General features: G+C 48.2%; 1 long non-coding RNA gene across 1 annotated transcript in view; it reads right to left on the reverse strand.

Annotated features, from left to right (window-relative positions):
* LOC115948236 overlaps positions 1 to 5,684 on the reverse strand; it is a 75,868-nt gene that overhangs the window by 14,793 nt on the left and 55,391 nt on the right. The window contains exon 2 of the long non-coding RNA XR_004082080.1: positions 1,867 to 1,963. This is a non-coding gene — a long non-coding RNA (uncharacterized LOC115948236). The remainder of the gene's footprint in view (positions 1 to 1,866; positions 1,964 to 5,684) is intronic.

Here is a 5,684-nt window from a genome sequence, read left to right on the forward strand (position 1 = left end):
CTGCTGAATTTGAAATTTGCACAGAAATCTGTTGGGGAGGTGATGCTGCCTGAGGACTGTTTCAGGATGCTGAGGCAGCTGACAGCCTGTGGCATGTCCCAGTAGGACCTGCTGCCAGCAGCAGCTAGCACCTGAGCAGGGGACACAGGCACAGGGCTGGTGGATGTTTGTTGGGTTATTTCCTTCCCCAGGATTTAAACGGAGCTCTGGTTAATTGGAAAACACCCACCTGACCTGCGACCTTTTTGTTTTAGTTATTCTCCAAGCTTTGACAGCAGCAGTTTAAACACAAAGCCTGTGACTTTTGGCATTGAGGGAGCACCCCATTCCCACAAATTCTGTGTGGATATAGAAAAACATCCCACTGCAGCCCTGATGCTGAATGTATTCCTTCCTTCTCATTCTTCATTTTCCGCTCTTTCACTTTCTGAGGATGTTTCATGGTCTGGGTATTCTCCCTCCCCACTGGAAACATGAGCTTAGATCCCCAATGCAATATTCAAGGGAGGAGGACATGGGATGTGGTGTTCTAATTGCCTGCACAGAGCTGTGTTACAGAGGATTTGAAATGGAGACTGTCAAAACAGGAAACAACACAGTCAATGTCCTCCTGCCTGAGACCTGAAAGTGTCACCACACAGAGCTGCAAGGGCTGCAGAAAAGCCCTCTGCTCCTGCATGGACAGAGGATGCCCTGGGAGAGGGGGCAGCAAGACCCTCTGCCCTCATGCCAGTCTGATCTGAGAGCTGGGCTTCAGCCTCTGCTGAAATCAGTGTGGAGCTGGTTTTTATTGACTTGGGGAAAAACTCAGCAAATCAGGTTAAAAATTATAACCCTCTATTGACTGATACTTCTATCAGCGTGGAGAATTTTGCATGGAATGTCATCTCACTCAGGAAGTCAATCCTACAGGAAATCCTTCATCCTTAGTGCTTTGGAGTAACATCCACAGCATCCTGCTTCCTTCTTACTCCCCTTAAAACCCACCCCTGATATCCTCACCTCTCCATCTTGTGCTCTCTGCTTGAGCTGGCCTTGCTGGGATAAAAGCACAAATCTTGGGTCTAATCCTGCTCACTACCCCCCCCAGGCAAAGCACCATCTTCATCTCCATGAAGATGCAGAGCAGGACAATGCCAGGCCCCAGGCTCTTCCATTTCCATCTATCCACCTTGGAGCAAGGATTTAAAGTTCCTCAGAGGCACAACAGTGAGGTCAGGTCTGGAGGAAAATGAAGCTACTGTAAACCCAGACAAATAAGATGCTGAGTTTATTTTAAAAAGAAGGCTCCTGCAGCTGTAGGTTTCAAGCAATTCTTAAAGCCTGATCTGAACAAGCATCCTTGCCAACAAGTATTGGTATTTTAAGCCTTTGACTGCTTTTGATGGTAGTGAACACCTTTTTTGATATTGACTGTTTGTTTTTACAGCTCTCTGCAAGTTAACTTCAGGAGAACTTCCCAAGCACCACAGCTGGTGACCATTACCATAACAGTGATCCAGCAATTCTAGGATGCCTCACTCCTGGAAATACTGGAGTTAAGATGGATGGGACTTTGAGGAACCTGGTCTAGTTGAACACATCCCATTACAAGTGGCTTGAATTAGATGGTCTTTAGGGTTCCTTCAACACAAATCATTCTATGATTCCCCCTCTGGAAACAAGACTGGTATTTTGCTTTATGTTTGCAGGGATCTGAGGTTTTATTGTAGTGCCTAGCCACTGATCTAGAGTGACAATCTTCAGCAGGGAAAAAAAATCCACAGGTTCATGGGACAAACAACTAGAAATGTCATTTCAGATGATCTGTATAGTCCAGAACAGCAAATTTCCCCTATCATCCAGGCAAAGAATTAGAATAATTACCTAGAGCCTGATCCTGAAAGGTGCTGAGTGCAGTCAAGTGGTCTCCGCTCATAGAGTTCAGTAGCTCAGGGGCTCTCAGCAGGGTCAGTCTTGGAGCCTGGGCAAAACAAGATAGCTTGGTGTTAGTCCAGCTATTTGTAAATAAACATACACAACATAAAAAAAATAAACCTAAAACCATTCCAGCTCCACAAGCCAGCCACATTTTCCTGCACGGAGAATTAACTCCAGGGTCACGCAGAGCGTGGCTGAGGAGATGCTCTCCAACCCACAGGCCTCCTCTGCAGATCAGGATGGATGCCTGCAGCACACAGGAGAGAAATTACACTGGGATGTGTCCACAGAGCCTCAACCCACATCCAGGAACACCCACACCACATTCCTCAGGAGCGCTGTGATACCCAAGCCACCACACCTGGACACGTCACATTGCCACAGCATGCCAGGGCTCACACACCTTCCTGGCAGGGGACAAACCCGGGGCTGCCTCGCCAAGCCTACAGGCAGCAGCAAACCTGGAGGTAAGAGAAGTTAGCTGGGTTTCCAGGGAGGAGGATGAGGAACATTCCCCTCCCCGTGCTCCCCGGCCATGCCAAGGGCAGGGTGAAGGGAGGGAAGGGGACGGCGGGGACAGGATGACGGAATCCTCCTCCACGCAGCCCTTTGTTTTGGGAGCTCCCCTGGGATGCTCGGCTCAGGGTGGCCAAGTCCTCCTTCTTCCCCTACAAGGGGAACGGATGAGGGGAGGAAAACAATGCTCTCTCCTCAGCTGCCTAATGGAAGAACAAAAGCACAGCAATGCCTTCCAAAATTGTCTTTTGAGGAACAGACCATCGAGCCTGAAGGCCCAGTATTTCTGATGTATTTATTTTTGAACTCCAGCCTGGCAGTGTCTTTCTGCCCTTCCTCTGGGCTCTTTGCAGGACCTGCCCAAAGCCACTGGGGTCATGCAGGGCCTGCACAGACCTCAAATCCCATCAGGAATTCAACACCCAGCACCTGGTAGAGGTGACAAAACCAAAGGTTCCTTCACAACAAACACACCTCAGCCACGGGGTAGAAGGGGCAAGACCAGGCTGGAACAATCCAGTCATGTGTAAGATGCCCCTGCCCATGGCAGGAGGTGGAATTGGATGGTTGAGAGGTGCCCTTCAGCCCAAACCATTCTGTGGTTCTATGACAGCCCTGTTCCAGCAGGATGCATTTGGCAGGAAGGGTCTGCCCCAGCCTGATCCCACTGAAAACTGGGACCAAACCCCACTTAAGCCAAAGCCAGTGCAAAAAGCACCTTTGATTGTTGAGCAGAGATGGCTGCTAGGGAGCAGAAGGGGATTTCTGCTGTGCTGATTGCTCATGGAAAGTCCCTGACTGGCCTGCAACTGTGGAAAAAAGGGAAAATAGAACTTTAATACCAAGTTGGTGGCAGGCTGTCTATTTTTCTCTCCTGTGACTAGTTACCATGGATAGATTTCTGAGGTCGACCACACAATTGTTCACTGCACCGCTCCTATTAAACAGAGGATGAGCAAATCATCCCATTTGTACCGTACTTTAATTTCCAGAAATTCTTTGTTCGTTTGTTTGCTTAAATTATTTCTCTCATTTGAAGAAACAATGCAGCCTTACAAAGCGAGGGCCCAAATCTCCCGAGTCACCCTGCTGTGGTTCATTACTTCCACACTAGTTAACAAGGCCAGTAATTTCCCTAAGGTTTAATAGAAAATCCTCTTTCCAGAATGCAGAGAGACAGGACATTTTAACAAACTCACTGTATCCCGGTTATGTCATAGGTGAGGGATATCCTGAATGAGGCACAGGTCCTCCTATGGGTTAGCATAAAAAATCAGGTAGCCTAAATGGAGCTTTTTTAACCCCAAATTACTCCCTCAGCTGGAGAAGGAGACCAGGGGACCCATATGCCTTGCTCAGAGCATTAGCTGCAGCTCCACTGGCAGTGGGTTCTTGAAACATCCCAGTCCTCATCCCAAAATAAAGAAATAGACACTGGAGAGGCAGATCCAAGCCGTACCTGGTGGTGGAAGAGGTGGGCCTACAGCCCATTTCATTAATGATATGGATAGCAGAGCACACAAAATCCCTGCCAATAACCTGCCCACAAACTGCCCTTCTCCCAGGCTTTGCCAACCTACCTCCATGACCAAATCAGTAGCAAAAAAACCTAAAAGCTGAAATAAATGCAGGGAAAGACCTTGTGAAAAAAAAGGCAAATACATAAAACATATACACACACATATTGGAATAGCAGAATAAGTTGGGTTGGAAGGGGCCTTAAAACTAAAAAAAAAGAAACTGAAGTATTTTATATGTATATGTATGTGCGTGTAAAAGAGCCCAGTAAATCTCTATTGAGATGCACATGCAGGTGAAAAGCTGGCAACGCTGCCTTCAGTCATGAGGGTATTTACTCCACAACAGCCTCTGCAGCTCCTTAATATTATTTATACAAACAGGATTTGTCAAGCAACAACTACAGATGTTTGCAGTGAGTCTTCCTGCTTATCCCCCGATAATACCGTGTGACTGGGACAGCTGAACAAATCCTGCCATGTAAATAATAAATACACGTCTGGGCTAATCAGAAAGAGGCGGGGAGGAATCTGGAGATTCCCACAGACTCCCTGCCGCGGGGGAGGAAACAAGAAAATGCCCTGACCTAAGCAGGGGTGAGTCTGGCATACCCACAGATCACAGGGAGATCACAGGAGCTGTTTGCAGATCACTTACGGAGCATGAATAATTCAGGCAGAAGCGGCTGGTAGTATGAGAACAGATAGATGGGAGCTCATTGCTGCTGCTTTGGCAGGTTTTATTTCATCCAGCAAGGCAAGGAAACCATGAGACCCAGCAAAAAAATCCTCTGCCTGGCTTTGCCAGTGTCGTGGCTTCACGACAATCTCGTGATACATGGCATTTTACAGATCCCCAGCTGATGGTGAATGCCATCTCTCTTTCTCCTTGAGGTATTTTTGTGATTATCTGGCTGGACAGGTATGACAAAACAATGCTTATTAAAAAAAAAATAGCCCTTAGTACCAATCTGCACTGTACTGCATAATTACACAGCTCACAGAATCAGAGTGGTGTGGGTTGGAAGGGCCACAAGCAGGGACACCTTCCATTATCCCAGGTGACTCCAAGCCCCATCCAGCCCGGCCTTGGGCACTGCGAGGGATCCGGGGGCAGCCACAGCTGCTCTGGGCACCCTGTGCCAGCGCCTGCCCACCCTCCCAGCCAGCAATTCCTAATTCCCAAGATCCCAAAATCTGTCCCTGCCCTCTGGCCCTGGGAAGCCATTGCCTGGCTGCTGTCCCTGCATGCCTTGTCCCCAGTGGCTGTGCAGCTCTCCTGGAGCCCCTGGAGGCCCTGGCAGGGGCTCTGAGGTGTCCCTGGAGCCTTCTCTTGTGCAGCTGAGCAGCCCCAGCTGTGCCAGGCTGGCTCCAGAGCAGAGGGGCTCCAGCCCTGGCAGCATCTCCGTGGCCTCCTCTGGAGTTCAGCTCTGAAGGAGAAGGATGGAAAAAAGAAAAAAAACAGAAAAAGTAGGGGGAAGAAAAAGGAGGGCTAAGGGACATTCCCTAATCCTTACTCCAAAAGGAAAACATAAGTAGTGTTGCTCCTGTTGGGATATATTAATAGTCCACACTGAACACATTACCAAGAGGACTGAAAGCCAGGAAGAAAATAAAAAGGCAAAAAAAATTAAAAGACACATAAGGAAAGGCAGAAGTGGTAAAGACAGATGGTAGAAGTTAAACACAGCTTTGGTGCAACCTGCAGAAATCCAAAATTCATCCTGCTGA

This window comes from Geospiza fortis, unplaced genomic scaffold (assembly GCF_000277835.1).
Source record: "Geospiza fortis unplaced genomic scaffold, GeoFor_1.0 scaffold488, whole genome shotgun sequence".
NCBI lineage: Eukaryota > Metazoa > Chordata > Aves > Passeriformes > Thraupidae > Geospiza > Geospiza fortis.